Raw genomic sequence first — 22663 nt, 5'->3', positions numbered from 1 at the left:
GGCCTGCAGCAGCGAAATATTTGGTGTGTTAACGTTTAGAAAGGGTGTAGTCCAGTAGTTAAACACTAACACAGGAACATACTATTGATGCTACCTTTATAATTATTCCTCGTAAAGTTTACAATAGCCTAGCTTTCAGTAGTTGAATATTTATTTAGGCAAGGGTATACACAGACTCCAGCAGAAAATGTCTCTTCCATCATGATAAAAAAGAAAATAAATCTGTTATGTGCTTTGATTCATGGGCAGAGTGGGAAAGTTCCAAAGCAGACACAAAGCACTGCAACAATTTAAATTGAGAGCATTTCTTGGCAGGCTCCAGTTTTCACAAAAAAATGAGCTAGTGAGTTAGAGCAATTAGTAGCTATACAAGGATGTCCTCATCTTCAATGAATCCCTTATAACTGCTGCTTCTCCACAAGACCTCATTAAAGCCTCACAGATCTGGAGCTAGGAGGAGATTAGCTTTTTGGACTGGAGTCTTTGCAAGTGCTTGCCAGATGACCGGCTGGTCACACCTCACTAAGACAAGTTGTCATTTACAGGCGGAGTTAACAAAACAGAGCATAGGGGTACCACCAACGCGCTGCAGAGAACTGCTAAAAGGGAGCATAAGAGGACAGAAGAGCTGTGATGTTTGGCGGCAAAGCATTTACCAAAACTTTGTCAAGAGACGTGCAAAAAATAGTCTTTCCTTTGTGGGTACAGTACAAATTTATTTGTGTTATTAGCACAGTGGTTTTTTGCTCTGGTGTAATAGGAGGCTTTTGCAGAAAGTCCTTTCCTGCTGTCCGTCAGGAACTAGCCTGCAAGCAGGAATATGTTGCTGTTCTTTGCAGCCGGTGCTGGCTTGTCATGCCTGGAGCTTGTGAAAGGAGATCAGCCTTTCTGGTCATTGCAGCTCTTCAGACAGCATGAGGGTTGGAGGAGGTGGGCATTCAAGACACCCTGCCTAAAGTCTGTCATGTCAGTTGAAAGTGTGCAGTTGGATTTGAAAAACCACGGATGAAAAATTTCTGCAACAGCCAAAGGTAACAACAGGCCTTGAAAATAACCTGTGTAGCTTGTTGTTTGAGTGATTGTAGGCCATGGAGAAGAGTGACACTTGAACTAGTCACAGACTTCAAAAGGGAAATATGCTTTGAGTAGTGCCAATTACAGCACAGAATTTTAATCTCAGTTTTTGATCAGAGCATATATTAAAAGAAAAAAAGGGGAAAAGGTTTAAAATTTGGATCAGATGTCTGCCTGCTCCAGCACATGTATTTTGCTGAACTGTACTTCCTAGTCCTTCTGATTTGTTCCTTTGGCAACGAGTGCTACATGCATTCTACCTCTCTGTTCTGAATTGTGGCTTCCCAGCTAAAATGCAGACAGCACAGCAGGGTGAAAAATACATGAGAACCTCTTTGCTGCAGCTTTCTGTGACATGCACAAGTAGAAAACTTGATTTACTTGACCAGGCACGCATTGTCTGTTGATGTCCTTTCCTTATGATTCCTGGTGTAGGGCAAAGTGCTGATACAATGTTTTCTGATACAACGTTTTCTGACCCAATGTCTAGGATACTTCCTGTGGTATTCCCATGGCTTCTTTATTCACCAATGTACTTTGTTTACACACATTTTAAGTAATAGCATTTTAATTCTCACTTGCTTCCTTTGGCAGTGTTCGCTTCAAACCTCCTGCAGGCAGCATCATAAATCTTGCATAAGGTGCCTCTACCTTTCCTGTTACGGCTTTCAGCAAGTGAGTCTGCAGTCACAGTCACTGGTCTTGTGGTGTTAGCTCACTGCTTTTTCTGCTTCAGTGCAGATGTGGGTTCTTGTTCATTGTTCGGTGCAGTAAAATTTCTTTGTTATCTGTCTGCCATAATGTTTTTATTATGGGTGTTCCTCTCTTTCTTCCATCTTTTTTTCCCCCCCCATTTTACACTGTCAGTTTAACCACTGGTGATGATCCCATGGCTTGGCTTGATGACATCCATCCTTGTCTGAAAGCCTGATGGGAGCTCTCCAATTACATCAGGTGTTTTGAAATAATTTCCCAGTTGATGCAGTCTCAGGAGAAAAAAAAGCAATGAACAACATGGTTTGCGTGTGCCCCTACTACATGTCTCACCAGAAAAGGAGGTCATTTTCAGGGTTTATTTTTTGCTTTTAGGCACAAAGCTGCTTTCAAACACAGAAGCACCCCTAATGCTTCATTATGTGCTCACCAGACAGCAGTGTATCAAAGCATACACCAATTTTTGCTAAACATCCTTCCTGTCTCCTGTTCAGTGCTTTCCTGAGCTATTGGGCTTGGGTGCATTTGCAGGAGAGCTGGACTTTTGACAATAATTAACTAGCCATTGTAGGCTAGTCAGCATAAAGAAGCTGCAAGTACAATACCTCTTCAACACAAAACGTCTTTCTTCAGGCTGAGAGATGTTTCCATTACTGTGCATTACTACAAAATACTCCTCTCACTTGTTAGCAGTGAGGACCCAGAAACTTCCAGCATGGTATCAGGAAAAGTATCAGAAAGCTGTTGATTTTAGCAATTGACTGGGATTGATTGCCAAGGCTATTGTTTTTAATAGGACTATTTTGTTTGCGAGGGCCTTGGCACTTAGGTAAATCTTACGTTCCCTTCCCTTTTCAATCCCATGTTTATCAGATCTATCCATACACTTAGTATTACTTGGCATTGAGAATGAAAGAAGGCAATTATGGGCAAAAATTACATTGCTAATAGATAGCAAATCATGTTGTCTCCTCATTTTACCTTTAGGCACTACTCTGAGCCACCTCCTTTTCATGTTAGCTCTTCTCTGCTGTCAGTGTTTTCTTTGTTGAGCCTCCAGATTAACCTTCTTGAAAACTCAGTTTTCTTGTGCTATATGTAAAGTGATAGCAACACCATTATATAATCTGTTGAAAGAGGGCATAAAAATAGAAATAGTCACACCATGTATTACTCACTCATTCATAAAACAAACTATGTAGCTTTGCACCTAAGGATGGCATAGTAAGAGAACAATTACCCTGGATGGTGGAGGGTTCTGGCTGAGCAGTTTTCTAGTTGCACTTCTCTTGTGAAAGAAAGCACTGAGCAGAGGTGGCTGGGAGAGCTGCAGCAGCACAGCAGACTGCTGCACTGCCAGGGAGAGCTGGGCTGTGCTGGGGGAGGCAGCAGCTACCCTCCCAGTTTCAGCTTGTGCCCTTAATTTTGTCTTTACCCCAACTACATACATAACCAGAAGACCCAATTCTAGCTGCTACAACAACTGACACACACATGGAATCCCTCCAGAAAAAGTTAAATTCTACTGTAATCTAATATGACTTTCAAACTATCATAAGCAGCTTATTCTTTTTCTTCTATGACAGTGCTTCTAAGACATACGAATTTGACAGATAGGATTTTAAGCTGTAAATAATGGAGCAATCTGTACTAAGATGACTGGAACCATTTAATTTGCCAAGTTTATCAAAAGCCTTTGATCTGCACAGAATTCAGATAATATTTAGGGAAAATAAGGAATCTGGAAGGGGACGGATCTGAATTCGTTTTCTGATGATGTATGTGTCTTTTAACTGGAATATTAAAGAGACCTTTGTTTGTATTAATGAAGCTGGCAAATGAGAACATATTAGTTCTGATTCAAATGCATGACTGCTGCAAAGCCCATCAGAAGATACTGGTGGGAAACCTTTAGTGCAAGGGTCCTCAAACTTTTTAACCAGGGGGCCGGCGCGCGGATGCAGTGGCAGGCAGCCATCTGCTGCTGCTTGGTTTCCCCCCCCCAACCCCTGGTGGGGGGTTCTGTAAATACCGGGGGCTGGATTGAGGACCCTGGGGGCCTGTATCCGGCCCGCGGGCCGTAGTTTGGAGACCCCTGCTTTAGTGGGTCATAAATAAAATGGAAGAACATGACACACAATTTCCTAAGTCCCTCTCCAAAATATGGTGAAAAAATATTTGGGCTTATGGGTGAAGGTCAGTTTAAGCTTTAAACTCATACGTTGAAGTTCTTGGGCACCCATAGTGGAACATTATTAAAGTTCTTAATTGTAAAGCCAAATTTTCTATTTCAAGATTTCATGCTCTTTATACACAGTAGCTGCATTTTGAGCCTAATTTCTAAGGAGTAACGAAGTTAGATGAAGGGTCAGAAATGAGTGTTTACACAGAAGCTGGTGGTCATGGCCTGATTACATCAATAATTGATAGAAAGAGGACCAGTCCCAACCCCTGTTGTCTATGGTGGCTGATTCCCAAGGTCTGCTTTATCAGAGCTGAAGAAAAATAAGGACAAATACAACATACATGTGTCTATGCATACACACACAGATCAAAATGTCAAAGAAATCTCAAACATCTCTAAGATTTTTCTAGGTGGCAAATATTCCTTGGCAATGTGAAAATATTGTTTTGGCTAAAACCAAATCCTACTTTAGGAGAAAACAAAGTAAGGAATTAGAAATACAGAATGCAAAAACGGGGGGGAAATCAAACAGCATAATTAAAAGTTTTGAAATGCAAGAGAGGAGCAGAAAAGATCAAGGTTATCACCATCATTCTGCAAGAGCAGGGAATTTGCTTAGTGACATTTCCAAAAATATGGACTAGTTCTCATTTTGTAGAGAAAGGCAAGAAAAATCTTAAGAAAAAAATTCTGAGAGAGAGAACTGGAAAATAAGAGTGTAATTAATGTGGTCAGACAAACCTGATTTCAGCCTCTGAAGCAAATTTACTTTTCAACTGAGATGTATATTTTTATCACTTAGCATTACAACATCAAACCTGTAAAGTGCACTTCAGTGAATGATGAACAGGCTAAGTGGAAGGTGCAGATTCTCCATAATCTGAGAGTAAGCATTAGAAATGGGATAACACAGTGACTGGTAAAATATTAAATAACAGGCTGAGCAGAGTATCAAAGGTATCTAACCACTTTACTGAACTGATTAACTGATTCGTTGGAAGAATACACCTTTAGGAACAAGGATTGCTGGCTATATGTATGGAAAGGGGCACTGTGCCTGTTGTGAATATGACAGGCAACTAAGACAATATTCCATGTGCAATTCCCAATATGTATTCAGCACTGGGGAAAAAAAAATCCACAGATGGCTAAAGGAGGCAAAATAAACAGGAAAAAGTGGGTGATACTGTTTTGTATACCTTTGGTAAATTGGTATTGGTGAAGATGATCTAACCATGGTTAAACAGGAGAAAAGAAGAAAAAATATAATGCAGCAGCTAGGAAACAGCAGAGCGTGGTAAAAATTCCCAAACTGATTTGAGGGGCTAGAGATAATGCCTTCCATGGAGAGCTTTAAGGAGCTCAATCTACTTAGTTTATCAGGGAGAAGCTTCAGGGGCGACTTCATTACAACGTATGAATACTTTAATGGGTTCTAACGGGCTCTTGAATCTAGTGGAGAAAGGCATGAGGAGGATCATCAGCTTGAAGCTGCAGCCAGATGAGTGCAAACAATAAGACAGGAACGTTTAACAGTAATAGTGATTTACAACTGGAACAAGTTATCAAAAAAAGTGATATATTTTGCTGAACTGTCCAGTTCCTTACTGACTGCCTTTCAGCATAATGTGCTTTAGTCTAACAAGAAGTCACTGGATTCAGGTCTGGCTCCAAAATTTACTTTTTTCTCTTCTGGCCCTCTATTTATATCTTTCTAGAATAAATACACTTGTATATTGAGTAATGAACACTAGAAACTACACTATTTGGGTATAGTGAAGTCCAGCACATTCTGTTACTGTATAATAAGTTGAACTGGCTGAAACATTGTTTTATTTTCTGGAAAAACAGGAAAGTTGTAAAGTTAGAAAAAATTCTGAAGCTTCCTTTAAATATGCTTTTGGTAAATTCCTTCTCTGCTCAAAGTTGTGGTAAAAATGGGGTGTCTTCTGACAGTGTATACACTTAGATTTTTATAAAAAATATATTTTCAGAGTAAAGACACTGAGAGGAATTTGATTGAGGCATTGGAGAATCTCAGAGAGTTCCTGATGCATGTGTGCCATGTGGCAAAAGAGGTTTGTGGTATATCAGTTCTCGCATTTCCATGTTAGGATTTATGTCTTCTGAAAGGCCTTGCATTTTCAACCCCAGAGCCAGGTTACCAAAGTCATGCCTGCTTTTGCAGAGCAGCTGCACTGAATTAGCAACACTGTAGTTTTCCAGTGTTTCTTTCAGTCCTGACCACAATAAACCATCCATTGCACTGAGACCATTTTTACAGTTCCAGACCCATTCACTGACTACTGCAGAAACTGGCAAGGCAGGCAATAATTCATGATAATTGTGATAAATTTCTGTGTCAATATTTTAAAATAAGTGGGTTCAAACTAAGCTCTACATCTTACATAAACCACATATGATGCATGCAGATTGGGAGCTATACCTTGCTACAGGCTGGGAGCTCTCTACTGGTGCTTTGCTGTTCCTTCCCCTCCCTTGCCTTTGCCTTTCTCTCAGGAACACTACAGCACTGCGCCGCGTAGCCTTCACATCACAGTCAACACTAACTTTTGCTGTGTACACTGTGAAAAGAGAATGCCTGCCACTGCGAGCACACTGAAACGCCATTGAGCTGAACCAACAACACCGAGTTAAAAGGGTCCATATTACTGTTCTGAGTTAGTTCACTACAAAATGTGCTTGCCAGAGTGCATGTGTGGATGTGTGGAGAGTCAGTCCGCAAGCTGAAGCTGATCCAAAAATTAATTTTGTCTTCGTTCAGAAAAACATGGACTCCATTTTTGTAAACCAGACATATATTAATTTGACAACCCTTCATCTCACCCAAATTTGGAGCCAAAATTTGCCCCCAGATGTGCAAACACATGCTAACACTATTCCTAGATAAATCAGTGTCAGAGATGCATGTGCTTAAAGGCAGAAAAGGATCTTTGCTGAACAGGCTTTGGGGCACACTCCTAAAACTAGTTATCATTTCATTGCAAGACTGGTAGATGGAGGTCAGCTTGTTTGCAAAGCACAGCACTGCATTTGCTAAGACTGATTGTGGTATTTAAATAAACAAGAATGAGTGCACAACTTTATGGAGTTCGAACATTATGCAGAACCTTCCTGCTAATAAAATTCATGGAGAATAGTTAGCTTGTGCATGAAAATATATGTTAAAAGCAATTATAGGACAGTAAAGTAAATGTTTACAGAGGTTGCAGGGAAAATCTGGCAATAAAATCTTGCTTTGCAGAACAGAGATTCATGGCAAAATTGTGTAGCAAATTGATCTATTTAATCTGATTTATGAGTACATTTCTTCTTTACAAAAAACAATCAAACAAGCTCTACGAATATGGTTAGAATCAAAATAAATGCTAAAAGGGCAAATATTTATATGGGCTTCAAGTCAGAAGTTTAGCTGTGATGAGGCCAAAATGAACACAATCCAAGAGCCAAAAATCTCTGATTGTATTTAGAACAATAGTTTTAAACAAAATAATCTGATCAATTTACTGTATGAAAACCCACAGGATATATCGGTGCCAACATTCTATGCTTGAAGAGACAGCATGTTTTCAAAGTACTAAATAATGGAGAGTTTTTCAAAAGCATCTTTACAGTGAAAATGAGGACACAGAACTGTTCCTTTGCAGGCAGAGGAAGGAACTCTGCAGTATTTGTGATGCACTGACCACAGCTGCACTCTAGAAACCGAGCAGCTATAGCTGTGCTTGTGAGTTCAGAAAATGGCTGCCTGTGTGCATTAGGCTCCTCTTGCACGCAATCAGGTCTTTAGATGAAAGATTTTGAGGACACAGTATCGTTCTTTAGTTCTGCCCATGCACAGTCTTTCTTTTTCTTGGCACACAACCATGGAGGGAGATAACGTGCTATGCAGACAAGTAACTGATGTGCAAGTGAAGAAGTATGAATGCTCAAAGCAGGAAAGCAGAAAAACTAATTTTGTCAGCAAAGTAGTTATATAGTGGTTTGAACCTGAAAGGACCTACAAAGCTTTTTGAACACCCCATGACCTATGCTGAGTGGTGATTCAGTCTTCTCTTTTAGGAAGATTTCTTCTGCCTTACGTTTTTATTTTTATCACAAGCGAAATACTTCTTGGTAGGGCTGAATTTTCGGGTTAGGGTGGTTAGGGGGTCCAAGTTCTGGGACTTCCCCCAGTCCATAAGCCAGAGCTCCTGCCTTGGCGAAGGCACAAGAGAAGATGTTGGGCTCTTTCACCTTCAAGCGCTGCCCTGGAAGACTTTACAGCTGTCCCTTGTCTTCCCAGCTGCAAAGAGCTCCAGCAGCTTTAAACACATTTCTGATATGTGTTTGTTTAACCTTCTCTTTAAACACCGCAGCATTTCTTTCCTGGGTAATTTCTCAAGGGCTTTGCTATCTTCATTGTTAGGAACGTTTTTATTTTTTTGTTTATGAAGCAGGGGGGCGGGAAATTTGAAACTGAGTAAAGTGGCTAAAGGTGGCTTCTGACATATTTTTCCTTTTAACGTACTTGCAGCTTGTTTGATATGAGAACCCAGCACAGGGTATTGTTCCAGGATTTGAGGGTCATTCCTCAACAACCTCAGGCCAGCAGAAAAGGCAGTTTCAGAGCAGAAATACAGCTTATCATTGGCTCAGGTTACCTGTCCTCTGTCTGAACAGTTAGAAATCAAAATTCACAGGCTCCTGGTGCACAGACACAAAATAAACCACAAATAGCAACATGCAGGAGTTTTGTTACTGTCTGGGGAAAAAAAAAAAAAAAAAAACAAAATTCCCTCAAGAGGGTTTGGACTTTTTTCCTAGTTCTGCCTCGTGATAAAGGCCTCGTACATTAAAACTGACACATAGTCTAAGATACCTTTTCATCCACGGTTTTCTTGTAGACTATGGCAGTGTTTTCAGGCTGAGCAGTGATTTCTTGCCAGAAAAGCAGCCAAAGGTAGGTTTAAGCTTTCATGGTTTGTCTGTTCCTATTTTCCTCTAGTTTCTGAGACTGAAATAAAAATACTGACCACCCAACTTGAATATTTCTAGGACTAGTGTGTCTTTAAAAAATAACACTAAAAGCACTTTATGTAAACCACAGAGTTTAGCAACTGGTTTTGTTGTTTTTTTTCTTCAACCACAATGTATAAAATGTTTTGACCTCACAATATATTCTACCAGCAGCTGGCTTCATCATTCAAAATATCTCATATTATGTTGTGGGAGGGGAAAAAAAAAAAAAGGTCATAACAGAGATTTTGAGCACAGGGCTTAAAAGGCTGGGAGTGCTGTACAGGTAACTTCAGCTCTAAATCATTTTTTTTGGGGGGGTCTGCTCAAGGTCAGCAGGTTGTGCAGCTTCTTACATAGCTTATGTACAATGTGTGCCCCAGGTTGTACCATTCCATGCAGTTCTTCCATAAAGCACGTGCAGAGAGAGGTGTTTCAGAGAAATCTTATGGTTAGCTAGGTTTCAACGTGCCTGTGAATGGGCAGATGGATTATATAGCACCAAGGACATCATTGCTTGCCAGGCAAAGCAGATTTGTACGCTTCCCTCCCCTTCCTGAGTACCTCCAGGAGCTAGAGAGCAGCGGGGCTAACATCTGCCATACACATGCTTTTTCCCCCATGCAGTGAGGTGAGTGCAGGAGAAAGTGTTGAGGGTTTATAGGTAGGACATCCTGACAAGTAAAGTTGAAGCTGGTGATGTTGCTAGGGTGCTCTCTGAGGAGGCAATGCAAGTGCTGGGGGCAGAGCGGGCAGTGTGCGTGCTGGGAGCACTCACTGCAAGGCTCTTTGCCTGGCAAAGTGGTATGCCTGCGTGCTGTGAGCTCTCCTGGCCCACCACAGAGAACCATTTCCAGGCAGAGGGGTCTGGCTGTTGATGTGGTATAATAGAGAAGTTTGTACATATTGGTAGTTAAATGGTCCTGTTAACACTGCAGAGCATGTTAAATTTCTTTCAAACCCTTCATGCCATGTAATTGTCGTAGACGGGTGTGGACAAATTCTTACCTTTGCTTACTGTATTGGTCTAATTTTTCTCCTTTAGCAATGTCTCTGACTTGAGTAGGAGCAGGGCAAGATACTTTATTTTTGAGAAGGTATTTCTTTGTGATGTATAGTGTTTGTGGGATAACACTACTTTGACTTGGTCTTTTTGAGAGAAAAGATAGTATGTTTTACCTTTATTCTTTTGCTCTGAAAATACTTTTGCTTGACCTTAGAAAGGCACAATACCAAAAACTGCTATCTTTGTACTAGTTTTTTCCCTGGATGTGGACTTGGACATGGGTGATTCCCTTCCGCCTCGCATATTGTGACTGTCCTTACGCAGCAGCTGGGATCCTTTCAGCTACCAGCTTTTCTTTTCCCTTTCTTAGCTATGGGTTTTGTGTATGCTTTTGTCTCTACCCTGTCACAACAACAACACAGAGCTGAGGTCAGATTTTACATCTCAATGCTTTCCTCAAACAACTGGATACTGTTTTCCCTCTTGATTCCACGAATTGGTACAATAAACTTTATCAAGCACTGTATAACGATTCCCTTTTAAACAGCAAAATGTTTTTTCTGGCTCTTGTTCGTGTTACTCCTGGTGACTCAAAGGTCTGTAAAGTTGCTTCCCCTGCCAGGCTCGCTCTCGGTGGGATGCTTTAGCAGCCTGCAGTTTGGATGCATGCGAACAGACATGTGCTGTTTTCCAAGGCAAGCACCCATTTGTTAGTGTGAGCTGCTCACGCTCTCCTCTCCGCAGGAGCTCTTCCCCATTGAACTTTTGAACCACCGAAGCAAATCGAATCATGTAGCTCTACAAAATGGAAACCGGCATTTGGGCTGCATGAAAGAAGTGTTCCAGCTTCAGCGCAGTTGCCCAGAGAAGCAAAGCCAACAGAGAAACACATTGTCCTGGATGACTAGAGAATAAGGGCCTGTTAAATGAGTTTTGCCTTTCAAGTGTGTAGAATCTTTCTTGTGTCACCTCTTAGGCAAGCCTGTGTATGTAAGATGATGAATTTTTGCAAGGTTCTTCCTGTTTGACTGTGATAGCTGAAATCTGTGGTTGCTGAAACCTGCTAATACGGTTTCCAGCATTGGTGAGAGTAGGAACCAGTGCCAGAAATAATAGCCCTAACTTTATAAAAGCCATACGTACTTTCAGCCTTGTGACGAAGGAATGTACCAGCTCTTACAAATGGGACTCCTCTAGACCTCTCCACTTCCCAGGCTCCGTACACACCACCTCCCCCAAGGCAAAGCGTGTGTGCTGTCCTGCAAGCCAAGTAGCTCTTCTAGATACATCAGGCCATATGTGGGAGCATGGCCAGTAGCAAGAGAGGAGAGTGGGATCTCTGAGCAATGGGCCTGGCAGACAGGGCATCCCTGGGCTCACAGGGTAGCTCCTCTCCTCTTCCAGCAGCCCAAGCAGCAGATGTGGCTGAGCAGAGGAGGACAGGAGCAGTGGCAGCGCGCTCAACCACCAACAGCAAGTCCAGCAGCAATGCTGGGCAGAGGGGGTGAGGAGGGATTCAGATGAGCACACTTGAGTCCTGACAGGTCAAGTTCAGTGAAAAATGGGGACAGGGAAAAAAGGTTTTCCTTTAAGCCTGAAAATAATAATTGGAAAAAAATCAATTGATCTTATTGTTGAAACAACTTTTTAAAAATATTGCTATGAAACTAGCTGCCCTTTGGTGTATCTTTCAGACCTACTGCTTCCCTAAAACAAGTTTCAAAAAACCACACCCACCCTCAGCAATGCTGCATAACTAGAGTAAATGTTCAGAAAGAAATCTCAACCACAGGCATTTCCACAGCCAAGCTGAATTGTGTATCAAAGTAAAGAACGCTTCTTAGCTGGTCTTTGGTGGATTTCTTTTCCAGTAACACATTAGCTCAAATCTTGTGTTTCAAGTCTGTCTTCTTCAGAACAGTGTCCTCGAGCTTGAGAGGACAGCACTGATTCTATTGGGCTCATCTACAATGCCTTCATCTTTCACGCAAAGATGCTTACAAGCTTACAAAAGAGCAGTGAGTCATTCATATAGGATCATGTTTTTATTCACAGCATAAGTAGAACTGGTGTTCTCTGTTCGCAACTCCAGCACTGCTAATAGGCAGGACAAATATAATGGATGTTCTTTATGCCCTGGAAAAAAAAAAAAAGTATTAGCTGGTGATGACACCTCCATAGAGGACAATTAAACTGTCATTCTTAAGTATTAACTTAGCTTTCATGTTTCTTTTCCTTGTTTCCATGCGGAAACAAATCTGAAAGATATTTTTGCACTTCAGCTGGGAGTAGGAAAGGTCAAATGTGTTAAAAGCCCCTCATACGTTAAAGGCACTACAGCTGCAGGTTTGCTCCTTATCCTTAATACTGTGCTAATTAATCCTATTAAGGATGGCACATGATTTATACAAGCTTCGACAAGTGAACATCAGTCTATCTTTTTTGACTGAGGGCATGATTCAGCAAGTCCCTCTTGCACACGCCTGTCTGTAAGAATGCGCTCATCTCGCAGAAATTAGCTGTGATGCATCGCTGAGGTGAGGTATTGGGGCTGCGTCAAACCTATGAAATTAAGCAGAGTTGATTTTAAGTAAAATCAACAGCTTTCACTGCAGCTGGGATTCATATCTTCTGTATTTGGCTTTTTTCTGGTATGTACCCAAGGGCAGCCATCTAGGTGGAGCTGGTCATTAGAGAGGATCCCAAGATGAGGATGGAGTAGAGGTGCCTGTCCTACTGCAGTGACTGTAGAGGGAGCTTAGGCAGTTGTTAGACTAAATCTCTAATGTGTACATATCTATACATGGCCAGTGAGGCGAATCCTAGCTAAGTCCTGACTCTACTGATCAGCTCATCAGATGTATAATCAGACCACATGTGTGGTTTTTTTTTTTAAAAAAAAAAAAAAGAAGAAAAAGGCATATTAAGCAGAGGATATATGGCAGCACAGTATGTGGCCTTTGCTTTTTAACTAGCTCTGTTGATTTCAACTAATTATCAGCAACACAAGATTAATCAGCTTTAAATTTTAAAATATTTTAAAATATCTAGAATTAGCACAGAACATTTAAGTCCAGTAAGCAAACATGTTATAAAACCCCTGAAAGGAGGGATGTTCTGATTTAATGGTTTTTGCATGGCCCTAACTTACTTCACTGTGTTTAAGTAGAGATCTCTATATACTACAAATTTAAAGACAGTATAAAATAAGTGTGTCCTATACCAATATAGCTGCTTAATCATCTTCCTGGTATTACTCTGTTTTTGTACCGAGTGACATTTGGATCTGCAGACCCACTGTGCATTATAACAAACTAACTGCAGACAAAACAGAAAATACGTGTACTAAAATTTGATACACAGATCAATAAATCATGTGTCCCTTTAAATATAATGAAACTAAAGGCTCATATTGATCTACATCAACTCTGATTAGAGTTGCGTGGTATTCTCTTTTGAAAAAAAAAAAAAAAAAAACCAACAGAAGAGCTGCTGAGTGGATTGTAGGCATCAGATGTTACATAGCTAGCTCCTATTGCAGTCAGGCAGAGGAACCAGAACAAGTAGGGAGCCATAGGACGTTACAGCTCCTGTAAAATGGTGTCTGCATGAAAGCTGGGGTTTTACAGTGTATTTTCTACAGCTCAGGTGTTCATTGTACTTTTCATTGGTAAGAAAAAAAAAACCAAGCATAGAAGGGGACCACACCTCTGAGCTGAAGAAATATTGGCATACTTTGCAGTTTATTTAAGGTTTTGATTTTAGGGAAACTTGTTAAGTACACTGTAACAGGATCTATGCTGCCAGCATATTCTGAGAAGTAAAATTCTTCCCAAGATAAAATCTTCGCTTTCTTGTGACAATTAATTTTTAAAATAAGGTATTTAGATGCTTTGCACACTTACATACTCTAATTTGCTGAAATGTGCTGCTCTTTTTGCCTGTGGATGCTAGCTGTACCTGCTCTCTGCAGCCTTCCTTCAGCCTTCTCTGTGCAGGAGAGGCAGTGTAGGTAAGGCAGCCTCCACCAGCTCAAAAGCTTGTCAAGTGCCAGCATGTTCAGATAGGCAGAAAGTCCAAAATCCTCTTTGGCTTCCTTGGCAGCTTGTTAAATCATGCTTCATTTTTGTTTGTGACTTTGGCTTGAATGTGATATATCTATCCAGATTGTCTGGGTTGGGAACACTTTATCATCAAAACTTGCTATTGGCATGGTGTTATTTTGCCCTTGGCTGTAGGTTTCTGTTTGATTGTCTTCCCAGGGTTTGTGCAAGGTGGTGTTTTCCAAAGAGGACTGTGGAACAGAGAGAAGCCAGTTGTCAGCTGTGTAGGGCACATAACATACCATCCTGTGTGAGAAGGGTCTCTGGAGCTGGGAATGCAGGACAAAGTGTGAGCCCTCTCTGCAGGCTCAGAGTGCATGCTTGCTAGGGAAATTCTGCAGGCTGCCATATCCCAAAGTGTCTGCAAATGCCTACATGCATTTTTCTCCTCAAAATGGTTATCTTGTATTTAAGACAAGGATAGGGACCACTTTCAAAGAATAAACAAAAGCCTGGTGAGAAAAATGGGGAAGGCAGTAGCTGAGCACTATTTTTCTCCCTCTTCATTTGCTCTTTCCTGTAAAGTAACAAACCTTGGGTATGGAAGCAAGTGCTGCTCTGAGCAAAGTACAGCACTACATGCATGACCATAACATAGACCGGGGCACCCCATCAAATATTTTACTATTGCCTCTTCTTGTAATTACCAGCATTCCTCAAAAATAGAAGACCGTACCTCTTCCCCCAGATCAAACTTCTCCAAATTTCTTTTAAGACCTTAAGCAAAGAATATAGAACAGTTCTGTAAGAAGAGACTTTTGGTTAGAAATCAAGTAAATAGCAAAGCAGATCTGGCTACACATTCAGAAGCCCCCACTTCCTCCCCTTCAGAAGAAAAAAGCTACCAGAACCAAGCATCTCTCTTGAGCACATTACCTGACCCCAAAGAAGATGGAGTGTTACTTTCCTCTAGTATTGGGTGAAGTGAGTTGCTACAATAAACTTAGCCTCTCCCTACTTCACCTGTGTGGTTTTCCTCAGGACTTTATCTCACTTCTTCTTCTGGTGTAAATTTAGAGAGACAGACAGATTACTACTACATGTGGTACCCTCACCGCTCGGGCTGTGCCAAGGGCCTTATACTCTCTTTTAGACCTGGTCTGTCAGATGAATTCTTACCATGCTAATCATTAGGCAGTACCATAGCTCAGCTCAAAGTGCATGCTCTTTTCGGTTATCTGTGGTGCCACCAGTGCATCTTGCTCTCGTTGATTCCAGTGGAAGCTCTAATTTCACATTACGTATTACCAAGGGTATCAGGTCATCCCTTATGCACAAGCTTTCTACAAGTTAAATTTGTATATTCTTCAAAACAGGAGCAAAAGGCTCACTTCCATGCCATGGCCCAGCAAAACTGCTTTCCTGACAGGGTACAGGCCTGCTGATAAGCATTCGTAAGGATGGAAACATACATTGGTATATTTTATTGGTTATTTGGAGCTTGAAATGAAGGACCATGCATGAAAGTGGGACACCAGTGGCTAATGCTCCTGACTGACATTTATACAGAAAAACACCTTGGGATTTACTGTAGGAACGGTGTGGGTAGGTCTCTTCTCTGTCCCTGAGAGTAGCTGAGGAATGCTGTACTGTTCATTCACCACATCTTCAGATTTTTCTCATAATCCTCTAAGAAATTTGGGAAAATCAATTAATAAAAGTTGCACTTTAGAAACAGTACCTCTTTCCCTTATCAGAAGGAATTTTATGTGCCCTACCTCCAAACTTACTAGAAAATCCATGCTTTTTTAATGTCACCCATTCTTTGTATTTATTATTGAATTCTTTTTTACACTGACTAAGAATTACTGGCTGCTCACAAAAGATTAAGAATCCATATGGATCACTTATCCAAGCTCAAATCTTGTAAACAATTAAAATTCTCCTGCAATTTTAGTTATGCTTTGAAATTCAAATGGATTAAAAGAAAAGCTCCTTAAGGAGATGGCAAGTAGTTAGATATTTTATTGTATCTAAATTGTACATACATGCTTACAGACAGATATGCATAATGTGATAGTGTTTTTTGCCTTATCAGAGTCATAGGTGGATTTAGAAAAGTCCCCAGTTACAAACTAGCAGAAAGTTACACAGGACCTCTCCCTCCCCTGCAGATAAGGTCTGTATTTTAACGTTGTTCTTGACAAATCACAGATACTCAGTGTTAGTCTTCGTACCAGAGTTTAAACTATCTTTCATGTCTAATAGCCTTTAGAGCAGCACGTCAGGGTGCCACTGAAATGCAATAGGAACTGAGCAGCTAGCTCTTTCAGACCTCTTGGAAAATGCCAGTAAGACAGCTGCAAAAAAAAGATTAAAAACTTACTTGGGAGAACTTTGATGAACATCTGAATTTGAAGTATTTTTAAGGCCCTTCTTGTCCCAACTCTCCTCCCTCATTCAGCACTAAATGCATCCTCAGCTCTGGAAGAAGTTGCTGTGCTTTAAAAGCCATCATATTTTAATGTATAGAAAAGCTTTTTTTTCCTCTCCCCCTCCACCGTAGACAGAAAATTGGAAATGCCAGCAGTCTGAGTCTGTTCAACAATATAAAAGTTCATAATAATTCCCGAGACAGAACGGTTACTGGCCAGAGAGTAGAAAAGGTAATTAAAGGTGTTTAATAGGTGCATTTATCAAATATTTCTGTGGTTTATCACATAGTTCTACAGTTTATCACAGGAATATCACTTCCAGGCATTCCTGGCTGTATGTAAAAAAAGTATGCTATAGCCCTGGCTTTTTTCCACTTGAATGTAATGTTTCATGGGAACAGCAAAATCTGTAGAATTCAGAGATCAAAACTGGATGTTATTTCCAAAATGCCAATGATACACAGAATGCTGTCATGGAAACCTTTCTTACAGAGCCCTTAGCGTAATTGGCAATTATCCCACACTATACTGCAGAAATATTCATCTATTACCACACCAGACTATACAGTCTATAAATTGTAGTCACAGTAATAATACAAATTTTCATCGCATGATACTGTATTTTGTGGACAAATAGTGCAGTCTGCTTTTCATGCCTGAATATCTGTTCATACATTGCAAAGCTAAGTGGGATCAGATGGATTTTGTTCCCTTAAGTGAACTGGGATTTCCTCTTTCCTTTGCAACCCATGTTAATATCAAAAGATACTGTGGTTTCATTAATGCTTTTTAGCTTGCTTCTGACTTGGGGTACAACTTCCACTTGTTCATGTCCCATCAAACTGAACATTTCATTGCTATTCACATGTGGTTTTGTTTATCTTTCATAAAATCCTTGTGGTTAATAGTTACATTTCCTGAAGTCATGTATCTTTTTCCAGATCATAAATAGAGATACCATACCAAATTTCCAGACAATAAGTCAAGCAATAATTTCTTGTCTTTATCAAGTGCAAAGTATAGGCAGATTCATCCATTGCAAAGATATAACATGACAGTCATATTTAGACTAAGTGTGAGAGGCAGATGTAGCAGAGGGGGTTTATATTTATATGAAAAATGAGGTGAAGTTTTGCATTTACATAACAAAAGCATTTATATTGTGTCAGATTCATTTCCAAGCCTCATGCCTCAGAGAAAATCCAAATTCTTGAATGAGAGGCCATAAAGCTGTTCAGATAGGCAAGCTATGAGAATCCAGGTATCAGCTTCCTTTGGATTTGGTATATTTAACTGGAGAGGACAAAAAATTCAGGCATGTATCACACTGTGATTTTAGTTGTATCTTCAGTTTTCAGGTGGAATACAAAAGCTAAATCAGGAAAGCTGAATCATGGCATTTGGAATTTATTACATGGAAGAAGGAGGGAAATCATTGATATTTTCTTGGTTTGGGTTTACATTCTTCCCAGTAGCTGATTCCTGCAGTGTGTAAGTGAAATTTTTTCTGTGACCTATGCCTTTCAGTGCAGGTGGTTTAGTGCCTAAAAGGCACCAATATTTACACAGATTGCACTAACCAGAAGGTATGTTAAAAACAAACCCAGAAACCATCAAAATTTGCATGATGGAAATATAGTGATTGATAAATATGTTATCATAAACATGATAAAAGAAAATTAGAAAGATATATGCTTCTTTATGCCCGTATAGGCACTGGACTTAATTTCATTTCCCCTTACAGGAACTGAATCTTTTGAAACAGTCACAGGAAATGCTAGAAGTCATTCTAATCTAAAACCTTAATAAGATTGTCTTTTATTGTAGGTCTACCTCTAAATTAAAAGCCAAGAGAATGTCAAATATCTCCTTTCTCATGCTGCTTGTTTGCAATCCTTACAAATTGTCATATAAATTATCCAGTTTGGTGTAGGACTTTCCTAGGTCTCAGTGCACAGTAAATAAAATTACAAGAAAATAATCAGATGGGCTACACAAAACCAATGATCATAGAAGATCCTAGCACAAATAAAGAGCTGCCAGAAATCAGTTCTGTGTAAGAATAAAGAACTAAGAGTAGCAGATAATAAGCTTGGGAAATTTCACAGAAGTTGATGGTGCTTGTAACATTGTGTGGTATCAACTTTGCTCTGTGGTCTCTTATAAAAGATTGTCACAACACCACAGCAGGGACAGCGAGGGAGATGGCATCTGTGTGTTGTGCGGTAGTGGGAAACACAACAAAACCTACTTTTCACTTTGGTTTTTTAGTCTGACATATCATTTGTGACGGCCTCTTCCCTGTCTACCAGATCTGTGTTTCCGGTGAGTGAATGCTACTAAGTTTTACGGCAAAGATGTTAGGATGTAAGTTTCCTTTCGGTTTTCTATACAGGTTGGGCTAAGTAAATCTTGAGAAAAAGAAAACTCTTAATTTACTTTCAGGTAGAATAGACACGTCTGCTGTGTTCTTACACCATGCTGCATTGCTTACTCCCCAGCAAAAACCATTTTTGATTACTCAGCTTGAAAGATCTCTCTATACTGACTGACCACTGACCCAGTTCTCAACTTCTGTTTTAGTTATGTTGTGATAGTTACAACAAAATGACATTAAAACCAAATTGGAGTAAGTTGTATGAGTTTTCTCTGCCAGATTTTGGGGGGCTTTCCTCATTGTATCGGAAAGAATATTCATCCTACCTGACTTAAATATGTACATGGGGGGTGTATTGGGAAAGAAAGTCTCTTTCTCAGACCTTCCCCCCCCCCCCCTAAAAAAAGAGATTCCAAGTAAGAGTTTCTGACTTTCTAGTCAATATTTAAATTGTTCAGAAGCTCCAGTAATTTTTGAAAGAAGTCTTCTGCCTTCTGCTTTCATTTCCTCCCTTTTAATAGGAAACTATTTGTTCCTGCATCTGAAAGTGAAGAAAAGTACACTTCATTAAGCCTGCAATTGTTAAGAACTCAGAAGTGTAGATTGATTAGCAAATACTCTACAATAGCTCTTATAATGGAGAGCTTTAAATAAATGGGGTTTAAACTATTCTTACAGTTTCTAGTGCTTTTTATACAGTCTAAACATGCTGTGTACACTATTCTTTGACTCTGCTGTGTTCCTGGAGGGGAATGAATTGGAATATTCTGAATGCCTTATGTAACGTATTTAGAGAACTTTTTTGTTTGTATCTTTGTTTGAATTTCTTGGACGGAATTAATTAATGGCAAAGTATAAAAGCCAACTTTGAAACCCTAGCTGACTTATACACTAGAGCTCAATTTGTATTCTACATCAAGGATATGTTTGGATTTGAAAGAAGGACACCATTATCAAAAAGATTTCTGTAGATGGCTCTGTTCTTCAGAGCGCCAACTCTTTGCCACAGAAGTGTGATTTTAACATTTGGGTAATTCAAAAGGAAATTGATTTTTTGATCATGGTACATATTTAATTCCATATTAAAAATTAAATGCAGAAGAGGAAATAGTAACTGATTTGGGATAGGAAAAAGTGCAAAGGTTAGAGTTGTTTAAAACAATGTTAATTTCAGAGGAAAAGTAGAAAAAAATACAGTCTGTAGCCTGCACTTTTATGGTCCTGTAGAAATCTGATGGGGTAACTGCTTTTAGGAAAGGGAAAGATTCTTTTTCTTTTCATATCCATATTTGCATTGAAATTTTGTAACTATATTCCTTTGTACAATAGCACACAACTGGAGTAATATGTAAAGATTAGTTTGTCAGTGAGTATAAATTTGTCTGTCTTCATTGAAGACAGTGGAATAAAGATGATACACATCAGTTTGAAAGAGTATGATCAGCTGATCACTGCAGCAACGGGGAGGTCGGCAGGAGAATCCCGCCTTTTGTCTTTGCGGAAAAGGGGTTATTGATGAAATGCCATGTTCTGTTTTACAGGAAAATAAAGCACTATCTTACAGTAAGCATGTGTGCTTTGCCCCTTTGCCTGCTCCGTTGGAGAGCAGATGGAGGTCCCACTTGCACACCTACGCTTTCATAGATTTCAGGTTCTACACTGAGGAAGGGCTTTCCTTGAAGGCAAAGCAACTCTACCGAAGTGATAACAGAGAAAATGAAAAAAACATAATCTGGGTCTGTAACGCATACACCAGCTTCTGTTAAAGCTACTAGAATTTCCCCAGAGTATACAGTAGGAGCCACGGTAGCTCTCTGTCTGTATGTTGTGGGGCCCAGGGGAAGTTTGACATCCAGTATTTGTAGGAGACTAGACCAGTACCCATGTTACAGGTATAGGAGGTAGACTGCTCAACAGAGAAGGCCAGAGGGTTTCAAGTCCTTGTGTTAAGTTCAGGAAGTACAGAGGAATTTCTTCTAGTTTGGAGATCTCAAAGCTTGGAGAGGGCCAACCTTGCTGATTTTTTTTCTGATCAATTTCTTGAATTCTCAGGCCTTGAAGTTTGTGTAGTCACTCAAATCTGTGCAGTCAGCATAATGTTCTTGTAGCTCATATATATAGCGCCTAGCAGTAGGGTATTAAGACTTCTAGATAGATGAAAGATCTTGTTATGTTTTCCATGATTATCCTCCCTGTCAAAGAGAGATTAGACAGGAAGGAGTAGAGTGTTGATAACATCTTTAATGTTTTTGAATACGTTCAGGGTAGAGAGGATTCTTTTCTGGCTTTAAAATATTTTTCCCCTCGCACTAGGAACTTGCTTTTTCCGTCTCAAACTTTATGTATTTCCTGCCTCATTTATTTATCTCTGTGGCACCTTGGCATGGTCCCGAGAAATGTTAAACACTGTCCAGTCTGTGTCTTTAGAAACAGTGGAGCATTAAAGACAATTTTGTAGCATCAAACTCCAAGTAAGAATATTTATCACAGTCCCATTGTATTACCTTGTCTTATTTTGCTGATACCAGCGAACATCCATATTCCTACAAGAGACAGGGAATTAGGATACAGACAGTAGCCAGTGCACAGAAAGTAGCCCAGCTTCTCTGGCCTATTTGATACTGGGCGGTCATGGATTTCCTCCAGAGCTGTCAAGAGCACTGTGGACAAGCCCGTGTTTATCCTCCTGCAGTACAATGTGAGCAGTGGCACAGAAAGGCTGCTGGGATCCTGCCAGAGGGCCCCACAAAGGCAGTCAGATCACCTCCCTGCAATGCAAATACGATGACAGTGGTGGCAGGGGAAGCCTGGTTGAGCAGCCTCCTCCTCCTCTCCCCTGTTCAACCTCCCCAGTTCTGCTGCTGGGAGAATATATGCACTGAGAGGGAAGGTCACCAGGAGTGCTGACTGCAAAGGGATTTTGGGAAGCAGGCTGCCTTCAGAGCTCAAAGCTCATACTTTGGGATGGGACTAGGAGCAACCCAGGTGCCTTATGGATCCTTCACTTCAGGTGCCTTTGATGTTTGTCTAGTGGCCAGAGTGGGAAGGACCGTTCCCTGCACGAGGCCCCAACACAGCTTCCAACAAAACCTCTCTTCTTTGTGCCTGAGTGAGGGGACTGGTGGGAGCTGGGGGAGGAGCACCAGGAGGGCAGTGTGGAGCCCTCTGCGAAGGGAAGGGCCCACGGAGAAGTTGCTATCTCCAGCGTGAGTGGGGGCAGCTCCTCAAGCAAGGATCCCAGCCGGTCACCCTGTGCGCAAGGTACGGCACTCCTGGGGCAGAGGGAGACTGGAAAGAGGGAGGAAAGGGAACTAGAAAAGAGCTGAGCAATTAGGAGAGGAAGATGACCGAGAGAGAGAAACCAGGATGGAGGGGCTTGGAAGAACATGACCCACTGCCCGAAGGGAACATTCTCCTGCAGATTCAGTGAGAAGCTCAGATATGTGGAAAGTAGGAAATGCTGAAGGATGAAGTCATTTTAGAATTAATGGTTTGATGCAATTCTGAGTGTGCAATGGCTGAGGGATTTGCATGGGAACACCCATGTTATACAGGCAAACCTGATGTGCATTTTTCTTTAAATTTTTATTCTGCTTACATTAAGTATTTTGCCTGGTTCCCACATGTCTCTGGAGTTTAACAACATGAAATTGTATTCTTCTACATTGCTGATCTTCTCCTAAGCCATGAAGTTGGAAAATTGTTTAAAAACAACTTTAAAAACCAAAAGCTTCCCTTCCTGAAATCAGTAAGTAAGGGATACATGGCACCTCAGTCTATCAGGTTTCCCATCTGTTGAAAAGTTTATGG

The 22663-nt window shown here is 40.6% G+C and overlaps 1 protein-coding gene and 1 long non-coding RNA gene across 5 annotated transcripts in view; one reads left to right on the top strand and one right to left on the bottom strand.

The window, feature by feature from the left end:
* Positions 1-262: 262 nt before the first annotated feature.
* PHYHIPL (phytanoyl-CoA 2-hydroxylase interacting protein like) overlaps positions 263-22663 on the top strand; it is an 80110-nt gene continuing 57709 nt past the window's right edge. Inside the window, exon 1 of one of the 3 annotated variants that reach the window (XM_040607272.1) lies at positions 263-1031. The gene's annotated coding sequence lies outside the window, so the exon portion shown is untranslated. Of the gene's footprint in view, positions 1032-18671; positions 18802-21668; positions 22115-22663 lie in introns of those variants that run through there. The other 2 variants (XM_040607271.1, XM_040607270.1) reach the window with 2 other exon arrangements.
* Positions 1042-3146, bottom strand: LOC121094099. Of its 2 annotated transcripts, none has more exons than XR_005829745.1 (3): positions 3029-3146; positions 2770-2880; positions 1042-2060 (listed from the first exon to the last, which is right to left on the bottom strand). It is a non-coding gene; the product is annotated as an uncharacterized LOC121094099 (long non-coding RNA). The 2 variants fall into 2 exon arrangements; XR_005829746.1 differs by having other exon boundaries at positions 2770-2915; positions 3029-3124.

Source organism: Falco naumanni, chromosome 9 (genome assembly GCF_017639655.2).
Source record: "Falco naumanni isolate bFalNau1 chromosome 9, bFalNau1.pat, whole genome shotgun sequence".
Classification (NCBI taxonomy): Eukaryota; Metazoa; Chordata; class Aves; order Falconiformes; family Falconidae; genus Falco; species Falco naumanni.
Note: the sequence above shows the minus strand (reverse complement) of the source record. Positions and strands in the feature narration are given on the sequence as shown.